Source organism: Euprymna scolopes, chromosome 20 (genome assembly GCF_053919585.1).
Source record: "Euprymna scolopes isolate OS-2025 chromosome 20, ASM5391958v1, whole genome shotgun sequence".
Taxonomy (NCBI): Eukaryota; Metazoa; Mollusca; class Cephalopoda; order Sepiida; family Sepiolidae; genus Euprymna; species Euprymna scolopes.
Window position 1 is genome coordinate 98,627,863 of NC_136501.1, and position 27,967 is coordinate 98,655,829.

The 27,967-nt window shown below is 32.4% G+C and overlaps 1 long non-coding RNA gene and 1 pseudogene across 1 annotated transcript in view; one reads left to right on the forward strand and one right to left on the reverse strand.

The window, feature by feature from the left end:
- Positions 1-27,967, reverse strand: part of LOC145241555 (uncharacterized) — a 391,973-nt gene that overhangs the window by 97,824 nt on the left and 266,182 nt on the right. The gene's annotated exons all lie outside the window — the stretch shown is intronic.
- Positions 45-183, forward strand: LOC145241859 (U2 spliceosomal RNA; annotated as a pseudogene).

A 27,967-nucleotide genomic window follows, 5' to 3' on the forward strand; every position in this document is an offset into this window, starting at 1 on the left:
AAATCCGGCCTTGTTCCTAATTTGTTCGGTTGGAGCAAATAAATACCGCTTTTCTTGGCCTTCTGGCCAAGACCAAAGTGTAGTATCTGTTCTTACTACATGCTGTACTTATGTTTATAACTTTGTGATATAAAGTGGGGGATTAGTTTTTTGTATTAATTTTATGTAAAATGATCACCCACTTTACAACCAGTCAGTTTCAAAGACATTTAAGTCCTTCTCTAGATCATTCAAGTTGTTTTTAAAGGATTCCAGATATTGTTTAAGCATTCAAGTCATTCTTAATGTCATTCAGTTCATCCTTAGGTTCATTAAAGTCATTCTTAATCACTTACGTTTTATTTATTTAAGTCATTTCAGCCATTTTTCGGTCATTTTAGTTTAGAATTTCGTGTCAATCCTACATTCATGCATTCATTAATTACACGAGAGGACGCGACTACTGGCTATCGGCCTTGTTTCGAATATAGAGGTAGTAGTTAACAAAACGATGTATAGAAAAACTGAAAATTATTAACACGCATGTCAATCGGATTCAATTTCTATTGGGCCAAATTTTAGCAGGGGCTACGTTTTTTTTTCATTTTTCCAACATTTAAATGTATAATTGTTAAACTATCTTAAAATGTTTACAAATATGTGCATTTACATTGCCATAGCCCAGGTCAGCCAGCAGAAACATGATTACTCCATGGGATCAACACCCTTTTTCGCAGATGCACTTGGTGTTAATTTTTAAGCTGGCTTCGATAATGTGAGACTGCATCATGTGGTCCTCACATTAAAGGACACCAAACACCATTAGCGATGCCGAGAACTTTTTCATCAATTTGGACAGATTCCTGGTATTCATGGCAATCCAGTGATGCCTTTTGAGGGTGCTGGAAATGGTTTTATTACTTTGATCGGTAGAGTGCATGAGGTGTACAGCAGCGCACCCTGTTGAATATTCTGTAACTTTCAGGCACGGTAGAAGACTTTTGACGCTCTTGGGATTTGTAAACCGTTTACCAACTAGTAGATTGTCTGCAACAATAAAAGGACACCGGAGAAATGGAATCATTGCGTTTTTTTTTATATCTGGTGATGTCATAATGCACATATAAAGCCCAACCTCTCACGAAATATCTTTGATTAAGAAGGGACTATTTTCTGTGATCAGCATGCGTGCCTCTATATATTAAAATCGGCGGAGCTGCTCATGAAACATTCGTAAGCAAGAGTAAATTTCTTCTTCTGCCCTTATTTCATAGCTTGTTGGTTTCAATACGAAATCTAAAAAAAAATAGAGAATACCTGTGAAATGTCAATAAATTAAAATAAATTGAATTTCTAAGAGAAAAAATATATTTTCACATGTTATTAAACGTACGAACAAAAAGCAAACATCGATTAAACCGGAAATGCGGACAACTAACTGTGCGCACGAGTAGATGAAAACTCGCTGTGTGTCTCGCCTCCGTTGGAATCGAAAATATATAAGCGTACAAAAGGTTTTGCACAAAATCTAAGATAAACAGCATGTAGATTTATATGACGATCGATTGGTGGCTGGGTGATCGTAAGATATCGTGGGACGAGTGTTAGGTAGAAGATTGAGATGGGTAGGGTGAGTTTAAAGTAGATTTGTTGTTTGCGTGTCAATGCAGGAAATTTCAAAAGGTTTATAAGTGAGAATATTCATCCGAGAAAATGCTCGCGAACTGACACGCAAACCTATTCACTTAACTAAACTATTTCAAACAATTGATTCTTTTTACTATAGCTTCATATCATCGAGATATACACTCGATAGGAAACACGAGTCTGTATGTGTGTAAATGTGTTTACATTATATATATATATATATATATAGTAAACATATAAATCGTAAGAAAACACATTCGTAGGTGTGCATATAGTGTGTGCGCGCGTGTGTATACTGCGTAATCTGCCCAATGTTGCTCGAGTATATTTATCTGAAATTTGCTAGGCTTTCTCTTTTTTTTTTAACTATGCAACTTTTCAACAATATAATTGTGAAAGTTTAATCGTTTATCTGTAAGGATACGTGTTTTATGAATTGGTAGTTGTCTAAAAACTTGATGTGTAGAGTTTTCATGAAAAAAAAAGAACAAAGGTTCTTATAACGCATCTAATATATATATATATATATATATATATATACACATACACTCTTTTAAAAGATGTACAATGTAAACTATAACTTCTAGCAATGTTGAAGTCTCTTGAAATTAATATCTTATTTGTCTATTTTCAATTACACCAATTCCCAAATAATAGGTTGGTGCAAAAATGTCGTTTTTTGACGTTCAACTTTATAAATATATATATATCTATAATATAAAGCTGAACGTCTGCGTTTGTGTCTGGTCACGAATAGGTTCATATATGTTTATCTATTATACAAAACTGATCACACATAATGACACCGGAATGGGTATGTTTTATCTGGCATAATGATGATTCATTAAAATTGTGGGACCTGCGTTCGCGCCTGGCCTCCATAGAATGAAAATAGGCACATACTCTAATAGCGAATTTTCATATCTATCTGTCTGCGTAAGTATATTTCGATAATTATGTTTCAGTTGGAAGAAATATGGTATAATAAAATTATGGAGTGTTTGTTAGCGCCTGACATACATAGAATGGTAATATTTCACAAATTTTAAGAAGGTTTTTTTAATATAGATCCACAGAATATTGTGACAAGTGTTTGTGTGAACAGGTATGGTATAATAAATTATGGGGATTATCTATTTTATTTTTACTTTAATCATATTTTGCTGTGGTGTTGATAACCTCAAATTCGAAGCTATCTTTTACAACCCTTCCTTTTCATAGTCTATCATACTTTCATAAATCAAAATCCGTTTTCTGTAGGCTTTTTTTTAAAATCCAGTCAACAACAGGCACTTTTGCTAATAATAATATATATATATATATATATATAAGTGTACGGATCGAATTCTTCAAGTAATTGGGGAAGACCGCTCCCTTTATCTATCTTCACTACACATCGGTAAAATAACGCAACTTTTATAAAAATAAAAAAAGCAGTAATAATGTATATAGTGTTTATGTAATAAAAATTTTATTATACTACCTTGGGTATGAGTATACAATAATCTGGTCTTTAAAATGTGTTTACAGTCTCTGTGTGATTGTAACTCATTTTACATCTTGCTTGCATGATGTATATAAGGATTTTGGATAGCTTATTTATGAGTTAATTCTTTCTAGTAGTGTGTACTTAATTTCATAAACAACATCCTTTAATACGAAGAGATCAATATGAATTTTTTCGTTGATAGTTCCAAACTCGGCGTGTGTAAACGTTTCTCTAGATTTCTATATCTTTTCAAATATATTCCCTAAATATTTCTTGGATGTACATAATCGTTAGGCACCCTCTCGCTCCAAGAATTAAATCTCCGCCATACTGACAACCGTACTCTTTTAACGATCACACACAAAAGCACACACAGATACACACACACACGCATCAATATATATATATATATATATATATATATATATATATATATATATATATATATATATATAGTTGACTGATCCTTTTTCCAGATTAAAACATCTCTTGTGCAAACGCTTTCCACTTAAGGAACGAATACATAACTGCCGCTTTAATGCAACGCAAGAGATCTGAATTCGACAGGATAATACTGCATCTTAAAATAACCGTAGTTTCCACGATATATACATATATATATATATATATATATATATATATATATATATATATATATATATCATATATATATATATCATATATATATATCATATATATATCATATTGATTCTTTGTTAATATATACGCAATGTGCATGGGCAAACAAAAATATAATGCTTAAGCGTATCGTATGACCAAGGTATCAAACTAGTTAATTATACTTAATAGAACGGGCTACATTGGCTTCAAATTGAGGTGATGTAGGTTATCAGATAATGGCGGAAAGAAGATTTCAATTTGTTCTAACTAGTATTGTCCGACGGTCTGAACATTTGTCGGCGACAACAAATTCCCACAATTCTCGCGTGCTCATATATATCAGTTTATGCGATATGGAGAATATCTATTTCATCTAGCTAGACAAACTACGAAATCTTTTGTACATAGTATACTCTAGAATTATCGATTATTAGGAGTGAAATTAGTAGCTTTCAGGTTTTATATATTCCGCTTGGTGTTGATTACAAATCCACGTAACTTATTTCCGCCATTCGTAGGAGATGTCCTTTTCTCTTCCTTGCAACCTCTATCTCACAGAAGAAATGTTGCGAGTTTGTCTCTGATGTATCGTTATTTTCATGGAAAGTGTTCGACTGAGCTTCAATCTATGGTCCGCCCTCGCCAAACTTTCACAAGAAACACTCGTCTAGCTGTAAACACTATCAATAATTCCCCCACTCTTTATCTGTGCCTAAACCTAAATGTAGATTCCATGAACAAAGCTTCTTTCTTAGAACTGCACGCCTGTGGAATTGTCTTCCGTTTTCCTGCTTTCCGGCTGACTACAATATGGTTGTCTTCAAGTCTAACGTAAATAAGTCCTGTATGAGCCGTTCCATATAAGTTATCAAATTTGCCAAATTTTCATTACTAATGATTACTATATTGTCCAATTTCAACTGTACACCCTTTAACCCTTATCCTTGAGTGACCTCTTGGCCTTGATAATGTGGTGATGGCTATGTACAAAAAAAAAATCCCCCAGATCCGGTGTAAGTTGCTTGATGGACGTAAAACTGTTGAGAGATGTCCAATACAAAATGTTTTCTCTTTCCTTTCTTCTTGGCTTTTTTTACTGCTTATTTTGCTTTTTAACATATCATCAAAGTATATTTTGATATTCCAGTTTGCATTTTTGATTTTATAAAAAGGCCGGGTAGGCATGTCGTTTAAGGGAAGGTGGATATTGTTTTTTTATTTTTTTTGGGGGGGTCGATTAGGCCATGCCCCATAATGAAACGCCTGACTTGATTTTCAAACCCTTCAATGGCATTGTCTACTTCTTTAGCCCATATGATACAATCATTACCATATAAAAAAAAAACTGAGAGTACATATTATATAAACTTTTATTTTAACAACTACCGCCATCTTTTTTTTTATTTTAGAATGTTTCTGTATATTTTAAAAGCCGACCAACCCAAATCTATTCTGTGTTTCAGTGTCGTGTCGTGATTACGAGAGACAGTCAGTTTGTCTTCATTAAATAGATTGGGTGACCTGTTTGATAGTTTTACTGTGAAGAGTCATATTTAAATTAAAGTGTGGTGTAGCTATAGGCGTACACCTGTTTTCGCTAATTTTATTTATTTTTAATCGTATCCTCGTTGCATTCCTTGCTTATACAAACACAAATCCTTAAAGTTTCTGTGTGTATTCATTCACAAAAGCAATGTCATTAGCTAAGGAGAGTTTATAGATTATTTTTTTCTTACTATAGAAAACTGAGGAAAGTTTTAAATAGATACTCTTTCGACCCATAACAACATCATATCTTGTTACGTAAATGGCGATAAAATATCTTTGAATGTAAAAGATTATATCATGGAACGTACAAGGCTATATTGTATCTTGCTACGTAGAAGGCTATATTGTATCTTGGTACGTAGAAGGCCATATTGTATCTTGGTACGTAGAAGGCCATATTGTATCTTGGTACGTAGAAGGCTATATTGTATATTGGTACATAGAAGGCTATATTGTATCTTGGGACGTAGAAGGCTATATTGTATCTTGGGACGTAGAAGGCTATATTGTATCTTGGGACATAGAAGGCTATATTGAATCTTGGGACATAGAAGGCTATATTGTATCTTGGGACGTAGAGGGCTATATTGTATCTTGGTACGTAGAAGGCTACATTGTATCTTGGTACGTAGAAGGCTACATTGTATCTTGGTACGTAGAAGGCTACATTGTATCTTGGTACGTAGAAGGCTACATTGTATCTTGGTACGTAGAAGGCTACATTGTATCTTGGTACGTAAATGGCTACATTGTATCTTGGGACGTAGAAGGCTATAGTGTATCTTGGGACGTAGAAGGCTGCATTGTATCTTGGGACGTAGAAGGCTGCATTGTATCTTGGGACGTAGAAGGCTGCATTGTATCTTGGGACGTAGAAGGCTGCATTGTATCTTGGGACGTAGAAGGCTGCATTGTATCTTGGGACGTAGAAGGCTGCATTGTATCTTGGGACGTAGAAGGCTGCATTGTATCTTGGGACGTAGAAGGCTGCATTGTATCTTGGGACGTAGAAGGCTGCATTGTATCTTGGGACGTAGAAGGCTGCATTGTATCTTGGGACGTAGAAGGCTGCATTGTATCTTGGGGCGTAGAAGGCTGCATTGTATCTTGGGGCGTAGAAGGCTGCATTGTATCTTGGGGCGTAGAAGGCTGGATTGTATCTTGGGACGTAGAAGGCTGGATTGTATCTTGGGACGTAGAAGGCTGGATTGTATCTTGGGACGTAGAAGGCTGGATTGTATCTTGGGACGTAGAAGGCTGGATTGTATCTTGGGACGTAGAAGGCTGGATTGTATCTTGGGACGTAGAAGGCTGGATTGTATCTTGGGACGTAGAAGGCTGGATTGTATCTTGGGACGTAGAAGGCTGGATTGTATCTTGGGACGTAGAAGGCTGGATTGTATCTTGGGACGTAGAAGGCTGGATTGTATCTTGGGACGTAGAAGGCTGGATTGTATCTTGGGACGTAGAAGGCTGGATTGTATCTTGGGACGTAGAAGGCTGGATTGTATCTTGGGACGTAGAAGGCTGGATTGTATCTTGGGACGTAGAAGGCTGGATTGTATCTTGGGACGTAGAAGGCTGGATTGTATCTTGGGACGTAGAAGGCTGGATTGTATCTTGGGACGTAGAAGGCTGGATTGTATCTTGGGACGTAGAAGGCTGGATTGTATCTTGGGACGTAGAAGGCTGGATTGTATCTTGGGACGTAGAAGGCTGGATTGTATCTTGGGACGTAGAAGGCTGGATTGTATCTTGGGACGTAGAAGGCTGGATTGTATCTTGGGACGTAGAAGGCTGGATTGTATCTTGGGACGTAGAAGGCTGGATTGTATCTTGGGACGTAGAAGGCTGGATTGTATCTTGGGACGTAGAAGGCTGGATTGTATCTTGGGACGTAGAAGGCTGGATTGTATCTTGGGACGTAGAAGGCTGGATTGTATCTTGGGACGTAGAAGGCTGGATTGTATCTTGGGACGTAGAAGGCTGGATTGTATCTTGGGACGTAGAAGGCTGGATTGTATCTTGGGACGTAGAAGGCTGGATTGTATCTTGGGACGTAGAAGGCTGGATTGTATCTTGGGACGTAGAAGGCTGGATTGTATCTTGGGACGTAGAAGGCTGGATTGTATCTTGGGACGTAGAAGGCTGGATTGTATCTTGGGACGCAGAAGGCTGGATTGTATCTTGGGACGCAGAAGGCTGGATTGTATCTTGGGACGCAGAAGGCTGGATTGTATCTTGGGACGCAGAAGGCTGGATTGTATCTTGGGACGCAGAAGGCTGGATTGTATCTTGGGACGCAGAAGGCTGGATTGTATCTTGGGACGCAGAAGGCTGGATTGTATCTTGGGACGTAGAAGGCTGGATTGTATCTTGGGACGTAGAAGGCTGGATTGTATCTTGGGACGTAGAAGGCTGGATTGTATCTTGGGACGTAGAAGGCTGGATTGTATCTTGGGACGTAGAAGGCTGGATTGTATCTTGGGACGTAGAAGGCTGGATTGTATCTTGGGACGTAGAAGGCTGGATTGTATCTTGGGACGTAGAAGGCTGGATTGTATCTTGGGACGTAGAAGGCTGGATTGTATCTTGGGACGTAGAAGGCTGGATTGTATCTTGGGACGTAGAAGGCTGGATTGTATCTTGGGACGTAGAAGGCTATATTGTATCTTGGGACGTAGAAGAATGGTAGGTACGTGATTACATTCTATTTAATTGTATTTAGGTAAGTACAAACGCGGAAGCGGTCAGGAAAAGACAGTCTAGCAGCTCGAGCGAAACATTTAGAAGTATTTTTACATGTAGGTATGGGATTTTATTAGCGGTCGTGTATATCAGTCTATGTAAATCGAAGTATACACGTGCTCTGAGTGTAGCGATCAACTTAGATTAACATACTTGTAAAACAGCAAAGGGATGCGACAATACAAGATATGCTGTTGCTTATACATACAGTGCGGGATATATTTAGATAGACAGAGTAGAAAAATAATGTACTATTAAAGTGAGACCCGTTGTAGTTTCATCAAAAAGACGCACATGGAGAACTTCTGTTTTTTAAAGACATGAGATGGGATCTTATATACGTAATTTACTTTCTCGGTAGAGAGAGCCGATTTCATTTGAAGCAACATTAGTAAGGTTTGGGTTTATTAATTATATCAGAGTCTTACACACGACAAATAAAATATTATGAGGTGCCTCAAAAAGTCTCCAGTCTTTGTACAGGCATTGAAAACTGTCGTAGACTCTTGAACAGTAAGTATGTTATTGCTATTGAGTGATGAGAAGTTTGGAAGGAGTAAGAAAGTAAGTTGATTTGCTCAATAACAACATATGGATAAAAACCGTTGTATATCAATAAAGACGGTGCCAATCTGAGTCAGTGTGGGAACACACACAATTATTTGAGCAAAATTTATGAACAAGATATTTCCTTAGCCTTCCTATAGTTAAACTTTTGCTCCTTCTCTAAGCTTAAGTAAACATTTAGAGTAGTCGTTATGATACAATTGAGGAGATGAAATAGGCTGTGATATTCTCACCCAATAGGAAGTCGATGGGTTCTTACAGAAGTGGCTGGAAAGATACAACACTTGCATTGCAACAGAAGGAGACTACTTTAAATTGAATTATAGTGCGATGTGCCTAGACGAAAAAGTCGGGAAACTTATTAAAGACACCTCGTACATTTCCTTCATAGTAGAGAGTACAAGATTTTGGCATGGCTCTACATATTCCTTAAATGGACTGTCCATCAGATGTTGCCTCGTAACAAATAGAAATATAATAAAAGTAATATTGATTATATTTATCTTTTGCTATGATCATACTGTGTACGCATTTAAACAAATATACTTAAAAATATTAGCAAGGATTTAAAAAATCAGTGAGAACTTAGGAGCAGAAGCCAATTAGGAATCGGTTTACAGAGATCTCAAATTTTCTCTAAATTATCTAATATTAATGAAAGTATCTATTAAAAGAAGAGGGGGTTGCTGATGCTGCTAATTATGAGATAAAGCATGTAGTATTAATTCATACGTAAGGGTGAATTTCCACACACATGGTGTCCGATATTTTAAAGTGTCCGTCAAAATGCGAGATTTATTGAATTAATGATGAATCGTTCCTCAAGGAAAAAAGAACTAGAGTACGTATTTGAATCGATTTACTTTGTTGAAAGGATTTTTTTTTCAGATCTATTATGCATATGTGAAAACCGTTGCTGTATGCCTACATATTTATGCTATATGACGTCCAATATATGATTGAAGATGCTATCGCATAAAAGAGTAAAAAAAGGAAAGTCCTCAAAGTAATACACCCGCATTCTTGAACAAAACCTTACATACAAATATATATATATATATATATATATATATAGAGAGAGAAGAGAAGTGCATTCTTATTAGCATGCATAAACACAGACACACACACATTTATACATATATTATTGTATGTTCAAAGTAAATTTGTACTTTTGATGCAGTCTTTGTTACATACTGCTTTGGACTTCCTTTATATGAACATGATAACGGGAATATGACTCATGAAAATCAGATTGCGGACTAATATATATATATATATATATATAGTGTGTGTGCATAGAAGTATATGCATAGTTCTGTGTGTAAAATGCAATGTAATTTTCTCTTAGTTCATAGATCACTAGCGTATATTTACTGTTACAATAATAGTAATAACACGTTATGCATATATATATATATATATATATATATATATATATAGTGGTAATTTTGGTAATAAGACAAACACTATATACATATATACATATATATGTGTATATACATATATATGTGTATATACATATATATGTGTATATACACATATATGTATATATACATATATATGTGTATACATATGTGTATATACATATATATGTATATATACATAGATATGTATATATACATATGTATATATACATATGTATATATACATATGTATATATACATATGTATATGTACATATGTATATATACATATGTATATAGATATATATATATATATGTATATATACATATATATATATGTATATATACATATATATGTATATATATATATATATATGTATATATACATATATATATATGTATATAGATATATATATATATATGTATATATACATATATATATATGTATATATACATATATATGTATATATATATATATATATGTATATATACATATATATATATGTATATATAGATATATATATGTATAGATATATATATATATGTATATATACATATATGTATATATATATATATATATGTATATATACATATATGTATATATACATATATGTATATATACATATGTATATATACATATGTATATATACATATATATGTATATATACATATATATGTATATATACATATATGTATATATACATATATATGTGTATATATACATATATGTGTATATATACATATATGTGTATATATACATATATGTGTATATATACATATATATATGTGTGTATATATACATATATATATGTGTATATATATACATATATGTGTATATATATATATATATATATATATATATATATATATATAATATATATATATATATAGATAGATATGGAACTGGGCAGCCTTATTCATCGAGAAATCCAGATCGCAATTTTTTCTCAGCGCCGAATCCAAATTGCAATATTCTCTTTCTTTGGTTTTCGATAATTTTAAATATAAATGATTTATACATTCTGGATTAAGGAAATCTCTTTACAAATGTGATACCTCGGATAAACCTTCATAATATCACATTTGTTTTGTAAATATAATCATCTATTCGATAATTTACCAATCTAAGTCAAACCATCGCAAAGATGAATTGTATTTACAGGTGACATTTCTTTCTTTTTTTTTATTTTTACGATATATATTTATAACAGTCATTCTACATTACTGACACTTGGGAATATTGGTTTCTCTAATGTTTCACCTCGTAAGTGTATAATTCTTGTTTCTAAATGCCAGGCGATTGAATCAGATAACGGCGACATAAGTGCCCGAGATGTTTAGATATATACTATGTATAGATTTCTAGTTGATGAAATACTAACCTAAACAGAATATCTCGTATTCATTCTTTAAATCTCCTTTACTGATATATAGTTATTTTTTTAATCATAATGAGAAAAACGTCTATGACCCAAAGGTTTCGATACATCACGTTATTACTAGAAAATATAAAAACGACTGAGAGTTTAATTATCCGATCTGTTTTAAAACTTGTTCGTTTGATTTTCAGATAAAACTTATTTACATCGGTAGAATGAATCAGCCGCACTTATGTTGTTTAACCTGTAACCTTAGTGAAACCAACTTAAGAACGAACTTGCATAGAAATGAAAAATGATGGTGTTATCCGTGAATCTAACTAGACTTCATCGGAGCTGTACTTACTATTAAAGATCTCACCTTTATTTCTTTTGAATTTATTTTTTTAAATAAATACGTGTGCTTGAGGTTGATTAGATATTTTAATGTATCGTCTTATATGTCAACAACAGATTTGTTTTCTGTTATTTTAAACTTAAGTACTAATCTGATGCGCTGATTCCAAAACTGAGGTTTGTTTTCCTCAATTTGGTAAAGTTTCTGAACTATAGTAGCATTATTTTACTTTTTGTTTACATATACGCATGTGTAGGGAAGTTTGGAAATTGTTGGAGATAAAGTACAATATTTTATTTGTAAATGTTTATTTTTATGATACGAGGTCTTATGGTATGATAGTATTGTATGCTTTCAATTCATGATACTTCGAAATCTTCCTAAAATGAAGCTAAGCATATACGAAAGAAGACTGTTCCGAACAGTAAAAATTTTGTCTTGGAAAGAAAGGAACGTTATCAACGACCATCTGACAGACAGAGACAGATTATTTGTCCCATCGCTGGACGTCAAGCTCAAATTTGTCAACAAAGCTCTGAACACGGACGATAACTTTCTGACTCATGCCAGGATTTTCAGATCTAGCAATATGTTTGCTGAAAACTAGCGAGTTTGATAATCCTCAGATCATGCAGCCCATTAGAAATACATAGTTCGGTAATTATGAACAAAGTAGTGCTGGAAACGTTTAAAATATTTATTTCTGTCAAGAAAGACCTCTCTTAGCGAAATTATGACAACAACATACGGAGAGCATGTCAGTACCATGCTTACAGCAACATGCGCTGCGACTGAGTGTCAGGTTTAACTACATATTTCCCGTATGGACCGGTTTCCTGAGAACCTCAGTTGAATCAGTGACGAGTAGACATTCCATAAGGACTTTAAAAGATGTACATCAGGTGTCAGGGCTTCTAGTATGCAGCTATGATGGTTGAATACTGTAGGTAATTTGAGAAAGAACTCATAGCCAAAGAACGTACTAGGATTTCGTGAAGTTAGGGAAGTTTGAACAATGGTGAAGAAACATGATATTAAGATGCGTTTCTATTCATTTTTCAGTAGTCGATATTTCTATCAGGTAATCAATATATTTTTTGGCGTTCTTTTTTCTTTTGAGAAAATATTTAATATCATACGTGTTTACAATAATTGGCTCATAATACCACAAAAATATCATCGGTTTAGTCACGATATATTTTTTAATGAAATTAGCACAAAAATGACTTGTGGAGAGAAGCGTATGCAATTCCTTGATTCAGCAGTGCAGAATATCCTATACCACTTGTTAAAGTGTAGACAACATTCAAAAAGTAAAAGACAAATGTTTCTCAGTGGTCTCTCTAGTAACATCATATATCTCAACACCCTGGCGTTTTAATCTGTGTTAACGTCCCAACTTTTAGTCATGGTACTTTGGTAATTGTTTTCCATGGGACAAGAAAACACTTCTAACTTCTATCTTTTGTTTTTGAAAAGCATCTCTTGTAAATCGTAATGCTCATAATTTTAATTTGTATGTGTGTGTATGTATATATATATATCATATATAATCTCGGGCAGTCCGTCGATTTCGACGATGAGACAGCTAGAGCACGATCATCGTACTCCAATCCCCTGAGTGCAGAGATCACGCCGCCGCTTCCAGTCACTCAACCCTGCCGTACGGCCTCACTCCATCGCCACAGGAGTTCACCTCTCCCAGCCTAGACAAAGTAGGAATAAACAGTTTGCCCAGTTCTGCTAACACCCTCTGCCCTGAAAGTAAAAGTACAGAGGCAAGGACAGGTCAGGACAGTGTACACACATGCAATCAGCCGCATCCGATGGTCGAGGCAGACCCGAGTATTGTTGTACATCACCTTTGTTGACCGTGTCGGCACTTCGGTGCTGGTTCTTCCGCTGCGCAAGCCGTTGGGATTCGTTCCTTATCCGCCAAGAGCATTGTTGACCAGGCTTTGATTTTTGTGACCCTAAATCGGGCGGGGGGGTAGTGAGTATTACACCTTGCCCAAGGGTGACCCAGCACTGCAACGACTAAGTGATATTGACATTTTCTCTGGAGCTCCTGTACAAGGGCCTCGTTGCCGGATGTAGTTTAATGTCATGCCAAGGGCGTGTGTGTATATATATATATATATATATATATATATATATATATATATATATATATATATATATATGTATACTAGCCTTTCAGCATCTAAGATTAGCTGGGAAATTAAGACAGAGACGAACATTCGATGCCAAGTCAAAACTAAAATTATTGATGAACTGTACATGATAATGATGTTCGCAATATTAATACGAATATAAACAATAATATAAAGTATCATTAACTAATATTATATTTATAAATTTATAAGTATCAAAAGAGTACTTTTCATAAAAACATACACAAGAAAAATATAATACAAGCACATAATACTAATAAACACATAGCAATTAAAGTAATAACATTTACTAGACAATACAAAATTCCAACAAGAATGTTTAAAGAAATGAAACAATGTATATCATATTACTTTCACTAAGACACATACTTAACATAAAGATAATTGCAACAGAAATACAGACAATAATAAAAATAAATAAAAATAAGCAGGCTAGTAAAAAATACTAATATTAAGACTAATTAAAAATAAAACTTTTAGGAATATATATAATGAAAATAAGTCTATTAGTCAAAATAAGTAAGTAATAATATTAACAAAACTAAAATTTAAAATAAAAATATTAATAATAAAGTTATCGATTTAATCGGGATTGACACCGCTCTAAAATATCTTTGAAGAATTTAAAAAGACGGAACACCGAGAATAGAAGCACTACCCAGACGTCCACTAAATGAGTGCAAATGGTGTGGGAACTTGTTGAGGCTCATTACTACTTCAATCTCAGTGCGTATAAAATAGGAAAAATGAAAGAAATCCAAAATGAAAGAAATCCAAAAAAATCTAAAATATTAGCAAACTAAACCAACTAGAACCAGCACTCCCAAATCAAAAATAATAATGAGTATTATTAATGCTATAAAGTGACAGTATCGAATATTATCAAACGTCAGTCTCTCAGTATATACGTAGGTTAATACCCCCTGCGCGTATCAATAAGAATACTAAAATCATCATCACCAACAACAGAAAAGGCCGTTTATTTTTCTGTAAATTTTTTTCCTTTCATAATTTATGTGAAAAAAAATAATATAAATAGAGCTGTAATTTCTTTTAAATATATAAAAACAACAAAATACGAAACATATTATGAAACATTTTAAGGACAGTATCCAGGATATTATTCTACGGCCCTGTCTGTAGCTAAAGGGGAAATGCTTAAAATCTCACCAACATCTAACGACGAAACTAAAAATAACAATGACTATAAAGCCCATTCTGCTCTGCGGAAATACGTGTAATTTTTTTTATTCTTAATATATGAAAAATTACGAAACGAGTTATATCTAGATATGATGTTCAAGTTTAATTGAATGTTTAATTAAGAATCATAAATAATTCGTTTGTCTAATTGGTTTTATCTTTGTCGGGGCAAAAGGGTGTAGTGGAACCTAGGTGTGTGCGGGTCGGGGTAAATTCAATGTGTACATTATGTTATACAATTGACAGCTGAAAGTAGGAACTTTTCAAGTAAATTAATCTGTAAAAGAGATAACATTTTCCTATTAAAAAATCTAACTGCTGTAGAGTGAAGTAGTCGATTAAGATATGTCTGCGTACGAGGAAAAGAGATATATAATCCTGCTTTTATTGTGGATGTAATGAATGAGATAAATGAGTTTTCATACTGTGATTTGCCAACATGGATGACCCATGCTGACGTCACATGGTAATTTAAAATTTCGAAATACCTGTATTTGAACCGAGTGTACTTTGATAGTTTTGAACGCAAGGAATAATAAAAAGTAATATGCTAATTATACCGACTTTTTTTGCCTTTTAAACAATGTCCTTTTTCAAACAAAATTTAGTAGAAATCTATTGAGTGAGACCTTCATATCTTTTCGTTTTCATTTTTTCTTGCTTTTTGTCCGACATTGCCTCAGTTATTAAAAAAAACAGATCTTTTCATTTACATATATTTTTTTTATAATTAATTTTATTATTTTTCATTACATTTTATATACTTTATTTAATTCATTGGTAAATGCGAATACGAGCAAAATACGAAACCATTTAACTAATCTTTAAACTTATTAGTAAACTCTAACAACCCAACCGAAAAGAAACTTACTCATAAAACGTGTCTAATAAGTATTGTAAAAGAAGATTGTGACAATGATTTAAAATGAATTCAAATAATGTCTCCACAATTTTATTTCAAATGATAAGAAAAACTATTCCAATGCTGAACATATTTAATAAAAAAAAACATGTATGCTTAATGCTTTTTTTCGTTTGCTGTTGTCTTTCTCATATTCAAATTTAATTTTTCGTTAAATGGCAGGTTTCCGTACAAAAATATCTAAATAAGACAGGACACAGAAAGGTATTTCTTTAGTCAAACAATATTAAAACGTGTTTCGTTTCTATATTCGCATTTCGTAGTTTAACTACCACCTGACATTAGCATCGTTCAGCCATGTGGGTTATTCACTTCTCGCAGCTCATATAACCAATGAATGTTATATTTAATATAAATTTTATCCGTCTGTTAAAATGTATGTAGGCATGTATGTACGTGTGTATATCTAACACTTTCGACAGAGGCGACGGGTTTTCATGGGATTAGTATCGTTTTGGGACCACAAATTTCGAAAATTGTCTAAACATTCTTTCACCCTCAACGGGACACTTTTCTACAGGAAGGGGTCGCATTTTTCGCCGATATTTTCGAATGTTATCCACTCTTTTCAATTTACTAACCTTAATTTATACATACGTCAATTCCGGTTTGGCTTTAGGTGCAACAGAAAAGATGTCACGCTTTTTTTATCATGTTTTTTTCCTCCTTCGCGGTACGGGTTCGAGCCTGACTGGATACTCCCACGTTTTTTTTTTTTGTTTTGTTTTTTGTTCAATGCTGGGCAACCAGGCAAATTGAAAATGAAACATAAACGTTTAAAACTTGCGAATGGCGTATGACATCTCTTCAGTGTTTTGTAGTAAGTCGAGTGTCTCAAAATACGACCAATATCCGCCTACTTGGTTGACAGTCGATGCTGTTACAACAATATAAACATGCTTTACAGAAGATGCATTTTATGTGTGTTTATATCTAGCGAAAACACAAGATGTATTTACATTATTATGCACACATGTATGTATTTTTGAACACGTACTGAAGATCAAAGTAAGTAATTGAGCTGCCTTAGTATAGAACATACGATCCTCACAGAAATAACGTTTGCGGAAGCCATTGGAACGCTACTCGATTGATCGGTATTAGTACTCGCGGAAATGGTTGTTTATATTGTAAATAAAGATTTCGTTTTCTTTTGCCTTCTTCTCTGTTTCCTTCTCGTATACGTTGGCGCACCATTTTAATGCATTATAACGATTTTGAAATCAATAGCATCGTTCCAATAACAACTAAAAAAACAACGAGCATGCGAAGCGGAGAATTACACTGCACTCTGTGTATTCAACAGCCAAACCCCGACGATTTAATACGCTATAAAGTAACTTTGAAGAAGACTCTGAAATGATTAACCACATTTTTAAGTATTTAAAAGGGAAAGAGACTTGCCTGTCGGTATTAACTCTTTTTTTTTTACTTTTTTTGTTATTGTTCTCTTCGGTTTTGTGTACATATAATGCGTCCTCGCACCTGAATCGAAAGCTATGGCTATCGGACTGTCTGACTGGGACGCTTACGTTTGAAACCGTAATTAATCGATAAGATTTTAGTCGGCTTGTCTCTATGATACGTCAAAGGTTTTCTCTGTAGCTATTTGTTTCTTTCTGTATTGTATATCTAAATTAAATCTTAGATATCGGTTGCCTGTCTATTACGCTAATGTATTAATAATAAAGTTCTGTCATATTACGTATTTAGTTTAACCTCGCTGGGCGCTCATCGTTGCCACGGTCGTACAATACTAAAAAATATGATATTTAAATTTATGCAGATTGTGTATATATTATCATAGAATCAATGCTCATGTATTGTTATATTTTATGAGTTATAATTTTTTTGTTGACTAATTAGCAAAGACAATTTAAATAATGAAAAAATAATAATCGTAATGTCGTTCATCAAATTCCGTCTCTGTCTGTTTACAATACCATATTTGAGCTTGACGTTGTATGCACTAGAAAATTTACTTCTGGTGGTTTGATTTAAATTATGCGAATGAAGAAATTATTTGCGAAGATATTAAAATTTACTTTTATTGTAAATTAGATTCGTTAACACGAAAAAATGAAAATGGTTTGGTAAACCCGGGATTGACAGGGAATCATTCGATTTGTAATCGAATGCTGTACGACTGAGCTATATATTTTGCTGATAATAAATTTATTTTGAAAGAAGAAATGATTTGCTAAAACTTATTTCCCTTGGACGGAGTAAGGTAAAATGTTCCCTGTAAAAATTATTCTTCATGAGAAAGAAAGTCTATATTTTAAGATCGGATTCGTTCGATTGTTGATACTCATCGGATGAATTTAAAAACATAACGATGTCAGATGTATGTATTATCAAAGTGTGAAATTAGCAAAAGATAGGCTCAGTTGTTTCGGAAAATCTGAAAAAGGAACTTACACACAAATTGACTTTTCTATAAGAAAGATTTAATCTATCTCATTATTTTAGATGAGGAGTGAATAGTCACATTACTTGGATTCTTAAGACTACTCTCTTCATCTTTCATATAGTCAACGTTCTGGTCGATATAAAATTCTATGTTTATTTAATGTTTCCTATGGAACTCAGCCATCTTTATTCGAACTCATTACCCTGTAAATAAGAAGGAAAACCTATATCCAAAAAAAAAAAAAACTATCGCTAATATTTGTGACTTTAAAAATAATTGCAATGTAAATTATATTATTTCCTTGACATATCCGCACATTTTATTTGCTTCGAGTCACCATGTAAGTATTTTTCACCCTCCAAATATTGAAGTAAGAAAATAAACCATTGAAATATTTTTTGTTGTAAAAAAGTCTAAAAAAAAATCATTTTTATTAATTATTCTTATCGATATTCGATGTATAGTGTAAACCTTGAGCTGTTTATATATGGGTGTTGTAAATAGTCGTACTTGTCAGAGTATCCTTTCCAACCAAATAGATTTAAGCTCTCTTTGAATAAATGTAACGGTTTAGCTGGATTTTGAATGACTATTACTGACTTCATTTTTCTATGACATGAAATTCTACACCAAACTCGGATGAGTGTTGCCCCCCCCCAACAATAAACGGGTGGACCTAGAAATCCACCCGTGTATGTTATCCATTCGTCTGTCCACACTTTTTTCAATAACTTTTTTTTAATTTTGCATTTTAAACTCCAATTTGAATAATTTAATCATCGGATACTTTGCGGGCGAAATGAGTCATTTATTTTTTTGAATGGGGCAGAATTCAAATGTACATATATTAAGGCCTAAAACTGCACCGTCTGTTTGAATATGACGTGCCCTGGGACTTTTAGGGCTTAATGGGGTGGGGGTTGGGAGAAAATGCTGAACTGAGTCAGTTTGTATGGCTCGTCCACTATTTAATCACGACGGACGATGCATACCTCGTTTGTTCTCCTCCAAATAAACTTCCCAGCAGAAATGCAACACTTGATGAAAAATATCAAATTCGTTTTTTTTTTTATTTTTTATTTATTTATTTTTAATTACTTTTAGAATCCGCCATATTTTATTTTTTTTTTTTTTACTGATATCGGTCCCTTAGGCATGATTCGGTAGAAGTCTTAAGCAATCCTCAATTGTCGCTCACACTGCAGATAATAACTATATTTACGAAGAAACTTCCAGCGTCTGGTTTTTGATTTGTACAGCATACACCTATGAAACATAGGACATTACGTCGGCCGACATGTTGTGAAAAAGAAAAATGCCATCCCGATAACCCGAATAATACGTCTAGTTTTTCAGTCTAATATACTTAGTGTTAAAACAGCATATTCATCCATATGCTAAATGTATATCATTCAAGCACTTCAGTGTTTGCATATGTGGTTAAGTTGCAGTTTAAGTAATTTATAACTGCTTTAAAAATTCACCGCCCACTCATTTTTCGACCAAATTTCAAACAATTATTACAATTTATAGATCACCTTCTCAGCTATGTTGTGAAAATTGGTCTTTAATTTTCGGTCAGTAAAACAGAAGTTATGATGAATTTACTTTTGTTAAAAATCGTAAAAAAACATAAGAAGGTGATTGATGTTTTTTTATGACTGGTTTCAATAGAGACCAACTCGTTTCAGCGAGTAGTGTTGTTAGCAATTTCCCGCTCTGGCGAAAAGAGAAGTAACAAGTGAAACAGAATGAAAGAATGATACGAATATAATTGAGTGGATTTTATTGAGAGCAGACGAGTGCCGACCATTGGTATTATATATGTGCATGTTATGTTTATGGGGGCGGCAAAAAAAAAGACGGAAATTATACTAAGAACAACTGAATTTACTGAAAGCCTGAAAAAATAGATTATAATAAAACATATGGGTATATAAAGTAATATGGTAAGGCTTAAACATGAAAAAGTAGAGGGCTGGTTGCTGGATCTTAAAACCGACAAGATATTCGAACAAAATATATAATAAATTTATAAGTTAAAATATTGAATCATTTAGATTGTTTTTTTTTAATTCAATTTATAACATAATCACTTAATGCTGCAATATTTTAAGTTATAAATTTATATTTTTTTTACTTTTTTTCTTTTCCAGTTCTAACATGTTAAACCGTACCCATATTTTCGTATTTCTCTACTGTAATTTTAAATATTTTATTATTATACTGCTTATTGATTTCAGCCGGATCTTATCTACACGTAAAATCATCCTCAGCAGGCGCCCATTCAATCAACACTGTTTTTGATATATTTAAAATATTTCTAAAAATTAAGTGGATAGAGCGACGAAAATACCATTTCAAACATGTGCATGACAGACTAACAAAGCGATTATTCTATAGGTAATTAACCTGTAGAATAGTCGCTTTGTTAGTCTGCCATGCTCATGTTTGAAATGGTATTTTCGTCGCTATATCCACTTAATTTTTAGAAATATTTTAAATATATCAAAAACCGTGTAGATTGAATGGGCGCCTGCTGAGGATGATTTTTCTAGTTTTACTCTTCGAGGCGACTAAATCCTGATAAACTACGTCGAATCCTCATCCGCTCTTCCTCCGACAATGTTTCAGCATCCCACACTCGGCGTCTTTGCTTCATTGTTATTGCTTTTTTTATTGTTGTTTTGTTTCATTATTTTTATCTTCATCGTGTAGTTGCCATTACTTTGCTTCTCCATCTACATCTCCTCCATCCACAGCTTCCCGTCTCCATCTTCATCTTCTCAATCTTACTTCTTGTTAGACTACTTTCAGCGTCTGTGGCTCCGCTGGTTTACTTCGATTCGGCTAATCAATATCTGCTGTTACTGCGACAGTCGAGTCTGTGAAACATTTCTGGCTAAGCGAAGCAATATGAGCCAATCTTTTTATTATTGTTACGCCGTTGTTGTTGTTGTTGTTGTTGTTGTTGTTAGTGGTGATGTCTTTCTCTTCATGACTGTTGTTGGCATTATTATTACGAGCCGCTTTGCTTTCTTTATTTCAATGTGTTTATGGTGTATTTCATTCTTTTATCTGCTTTGGTTTTAGACGACAATAGAATGTAAGGTAAATCGAGAATAAAATAACCAAAAAAGGGGGACTTTTGAATCACTATCTCAAGTTAATTCTTCCTCCTATACTCATCATCTTTATATCTAGGTGCGTGGGTATATGTTACATGAATGATTGTATTTGTCTTTATATATATATATATATATATATATATATATATATATATATATTACAATTTTATATATATATATATATTACAATTTTATATATATATATATATTACAATTTTATATATATATATATATTACAATTTTATATATATATATATATATATATTACAATTTTATATATATATATATTACAATTTTATATATATATATATATATATATATTACAATTTTATATATATATATATATATATTACAATTTTATATATATATATATATATATTACAATTTTATATATATATATATTACAATTTTATATATATATATATTACAATTTTATATATATATATATATATATTACAATTTTATATATATATATATATATATATTACAATTTTATATATATATATTACAATTTTATATATATATATATATTACAATTTTATATATATATATATATATATAATACAATTATATATATACATATATAATACAATTATATATATATATATATAATACAATTTTATATATATATATATATATATATATATATATATATATTAAAATTTTACATATATATTAACATTTAGAAATGCTATTGAATTACAGTGTAAACCTAAAGTCCATACAAACATTAATATCAATATTTCTAAGGTTATCCCGATCAAAATTTTATTTCAATACAATAATTTAGATTTAATTTACATCATTGTGCAAATAAGTAAAATTTATGACTAAAATTCAGTTTACTAAATGCATTTCCTACTATTGAATTAGCCATACATCGAAAATCTACGATTTATGTAAAACATCCTTATGTTCTTTTTGTATTCCATGCAGAACAATACATTTTACTTCCAGATTTCCGTTTTGTCTATATATATATATATATATATATTTATATATATATGCCTATATATATTTATATATATATATATATATTTATATATATATATGTGTGTGTGTGTGTGTATGTATATATATATATATATATATATATATATATATAATGCATGAGTTTTGTAGTATTTTTTTAGGCAGCAGTCCTGCTCTTGTGTATTTTTCATTGCCTAACAGGGATAGTTTATACTTTTTTTCACTTTCGATCCGTTTTCGAGTATAAAAAGAAATGTGTCATTAAGGGAAGTTTTGCGATTGCCATAAGTCGCCCTCAGGCGAGTGATAATTTTAAAATAGCGTTTAGTAAATTCATTGAAAAGTTGATTAGAATCATGCTAGTGAATTTTATAAATTCACTAATCGCATTTTCAATTCAATCACTCGCTTTAAGCAAAGTAACAGAAGTCCAAAACGTTCGCCACTATGGCATTTGTTTTCATAGTTGACCCGAATCCACATGAATAAAAAAAACAGTTCACAAAATAATTAAATGCTGTTCAATGAAACCTGAATATGTTTAACTTTGAGTATAAGACATTTTCATTTACCTAATTACGCCATCAATGCAATAATTTGCAACACACGATACAAACTAAGTATTCCAATACTATAAAGCAACATCCAAACTAAATACAAAACTTACACCAACAAAAAGTTTCCAAAATAAACCTCTTTATAATGCAGAAATATATAATCTCATAATGTCAGATTTCCATAGGTAAACCTTAGCTCGGATTAAATAAAACGTTTGATAAACGTAACTTAAATAATAAAACATCCAATTCCTATCGGTTTTACACTGCATTGTCTATTAGATAGAAATATTCCTGCACACAGACATGTTTATGTGACCTTGTCTCTAAAAGGTAATCCCTGGATATTGGAGCTACGTGCGTGAAACGTGAAAGATTATTTAGACCTCGGGAACACTTTCGAATAACTATGTAACTTGCAGAAATAAAGCACCTAAGTTTTCAAAAAAAAAAAGTTGAATTTAGAAAGAAATCAATCGAGTACGTGTTGAGCTTTCGTACATACACATATTTTTCTTGAACACAATTTATGTTAAGGCGTTTTTTCTCCACCTGGTTGCAGGTCGGACGGTAAAGGCGAAGGCAGGAACCTTATGTAACGACTAAGTCTGAAGGACTCAATTATTGTTTCGATTTAAGGCGATTGGACCAAGGTTGTTTTGTCAGTGTGTTTGCCAAATGGTATTTAATCTCTGTGCATTCACATAAAAAAACAATAAATATAAATACGATAAGATTGAAACACCTGACGATATATGCGTAATTTCTCCATTAATATTTTATTTCTTTTTTTACATATTATGTAATGCGTTCATTATCATATCACATGATCCAAAATGATGTTATGTGAATAGGTTTCCATTATAGAGTTGATCCGATTCATTCTAGGTAGACATTGGAGAAAGCAGCAAAGACTGCCTGAAGGTTTGCCAATATTCTAAATGAGTAATTTTTGTGGAACGATCTAGATTCTAGTTAAGACTTGTGATTTGGGGTCCATGTAGCCTTTACCATAATACCCCCGTTTTTTCCAACAACCGACGATACTTCACTAAAAAAAAAAACGTGCCGTGTCTTTTTTGTTGTTGTTTTTAAAACACATCTACATATAAATAAGACTTGTTAGTCTCCCAGAAAAAAAAGAGGATGATCCTGTAAAGTCATCCTTGTTCGTCCGTCAGAAGTTTTCTGAATAAATACGCCTCTGAATATTTGGAAAATTTTAAGCAACATTAAACATGATTTACGTAAAAAAAAAAGTAACAGAACGGATTTTACAGGTAAATCCCTGTTGCCCCTAAGGTTTCTGGTTAAATGGCAAAAATTGAGACTTTTGTGCTCATTAAAACAATTGAGTCTTTAGACGTTTATGAAACTTTCTGAAAAGCTGTAACTAACTGATTTCTATATAATTTTGTTTGTCTATAGGTCGCGATAACTCTTGGGTCTGACACGGGGACTCTTTTTAGAGCGAATAAAATCACCCCATTTTTAAGACTATTTTAACATATTTGTCCAAGTTTTTCTGTGTATGTCTACTTAGCAGTATCGCATGGTGCTGAACATAAATTAAAACATATTAAGGCCTTGAGGACGTTTGGAGATAAATGGGGTGGGACAAATGCTGAACTTAGTAATGTTTATGCCTCGTTCACTGTGCACTATAATAGCAGGCTAATGTCGGATCGTAAAATACTCATAAATATTATATTTTTATGAATACAAAAACTGAAGTATATGCATGCAAATATTATGCGTTTTTTCTTCTAAACCGTTAACTTCTAGAAAAAAACAAAACTCAGGCAAAGATCAAACCCTAAAGAAAATGGGTAAAGTTCGATAACCATCCTTCAGCATTACACGATCTTTAAAATACGTGTTTAAAGTATTTATTCTTAACATAAGTAATCTGTAGTGTGAACTATCCACGCATGCGCATTCGTGTAACAGTTTTCAAACGAAAAAATGATCCGATGGCTGACACGTACAACTTTTTTAAATTTTGACCCCTTTAATAGCTGTTTTCCAGGATCCAAAGATTTAAGTTTTTGCACAGGTCTGAATATCCTATATACCAATTTTTTGCTTATAGATAAAAAATTCGTTGAGTATAAAGGTTGAGATGTATTCTCATACAGACATTCTCACTTTTATAGATATATAGATTTGTGTGTAAGATGAAAAAAAGAAACATACCAAATGATATGTCGATCAATCATTGGTATTTATTTAAAAACTAAATTTTAATGATTGAAACAAAAAACGAAATTGCATAGCTCTTTAAACATGTTAGGGCGAATAACATGAAAAAATCTCACCATCCATTCCTGCTATATCCACTTTGAAGATCAACAGTATTTTTCGTTATGGAATTGAACAAAGACATCCTTTTTGAACCCCACAAACAAAGAAAACGGGTGTACTTTCAGATATTGTACTGACATATTTGTATTTAAATTACCCAACCCGATCTAGTCTTGAAATATAGACGAAACATTGATACGTATATTTAGGTATATTTTCTTTTACATCTCTTCCTGACGAAGAAATATTTCTATAATTTGCATCACGCACGTACACACAAACCACACACACACACACGTGTGTGTGTGTGTGTATATATATATATATATATATATACATATATATATAGGCATCCACATACATTACTGTTTCGCGGTTTTACAGCTCATCAGTGTGGCTACCTCATATACATATATATATATATATATATATATATATATATATATATATATATATATATATACACATGCACACATACTAGTAGAGCGCCCGGCATTGTACAATCGTAAAATACGCTTTAATATGATTTTTTAATCAATGCAGATTTCGTAATTAATAGATTTTATTATAGCTAATATAAAGCAACGATTTAAAAAAAATGTGTTTAAGAGATTTACTCATTCGCCACCATGAAGAATCAAAAGCAAACACATTTAGCTTACAATTTATTTTCCTTTGTCGTGAATGCCTCAGCTAGGAAGGCATGTTTACTGCAAGGCTAACCATTAAAACATGAATAATTCGCTACTACAATGCGCATGCATATTCGTAATGCCTTCATTCGATATTTCCCTGGCAAATACCATCTCTTTAATTTTTACACTGTTGTAAGATTTTCCCCGGCTAAAACTAAAAAAAATAACTACTATGTCCTTATACCCTTTATATAAACTTTCGTTTCTGTAGACCACTGATATTACAGGGTGGTGGGCAAATTTTTGAAAACATTTATGTATAGACATATATATATATATATATATATATATATATATAGTTATGTATAGACATATATATATATATATATATATATATTAGAAATAGTAATTAATAAAAACTGAAGAAAGTGATCAATACTGTTGTAGAGCAAATATGCGTTTTATTCTGTAAAAGTCTGAGGAAGCTACAGACGGCCAAAAAACGGCAGGGTAGATGAAACGATAATGTAACTTAACAGAAAGATACGGTAATAAAAAATAAACGTATATATATATATATATATATATATATATATATATATATATATATATATATATTATCTCTATATAAATAAAATGAACTCATTTTTCCCCTCCGACTTTGACGTTTATAGGACTGCACCTGTATACATTTGGTGCAGCCGTATCATTCACAAACTGAATCACGACATCTGCCATATGTTATAGGGTTATTACATATCAAGGATCTCGCTGATCACAGTTTCCTATATTCTGTCTGGTGAGAGTCTACTGTAAAAATCGGTTACATTTAATGGAAGTAGTAAAGTAAACTCTCTCTAAACAATTCATCCTACCACAGCCACTCACTTACACCGTACCAGAACGTTCACAGGAGACATTTAAAACCGATCACCGGTTAGAATTTTTCTAAAAACTGGACTGGACTTACACTGAAACGAACCACGCTTACTTTGCCATTGGTTAGCATAAAACATAAACACAATTTATAAAGCATTTATTATAATAAAATTAGATTCAAACAGAACACAATCCGTTACCTGGATTTGAATTCACATTTACATTACTTCGAATTCGTTATAACCCGCGTGGTTAAAGTTTAATGAACACCTGAATTGACATTTACTTGAAACGCACCAAACTTACTTACTTACACAAACACAACTTCCGTTTCGCTTTTACCTTACGTGCTTTTTTGCTTTCTTTCTTTCTTTCTTTCTTACCTTTCGTTGTCTTTTAACATGTATTGAGCCAGTTTTTAACAGTATTTCATTAGGTTTTTTATGTATAACATCTTTTCCCAATTCAATGTAACATGTTTATTCAGCTCGAAAACCATACAGTGTTTACCGATGTATTGGAACATTCAAGATGACGTCTGATTCTCTCTTTAACACGGTAAGTGTGGGAAAAGATGTTATACATTTTGTATAGTTTCTTATTTATAACACCTTCTTCCATACTTACACTGTTAATGAGGGTGTGAGACGCCATCTGGAAATTTCGAATACATCAGTAAACACTGTATGGTTTTCGAGCTGAATAAATATGTTACATTGAATAAAAACACGAAAAATATATCTATCCAGTTTGGCAGAAAAGTAACTTATCTTGGCTTTGATAACATTTATTTTTTATATATTTGTTTTTTTTTGTTTTTTTTCACAACTTTTTCGAATCTATGTGTACAGTAATACAAACCGTTTTATATAGATAAAGTACAATTGTTGAAAAGTACAATTGTTGAATGTTACTGTTTTGATTATATTCGTTGTGGGGGGGGACAATTAAATAATTAAGAAAGATTAAAATGAAGCGAAATTTAAGTTTCCGTTCCATTTTTACAACAACCGTAAAACAGTGCATACTCAGCAAGTTTTATCGTATTTTATTTATTTTTTTG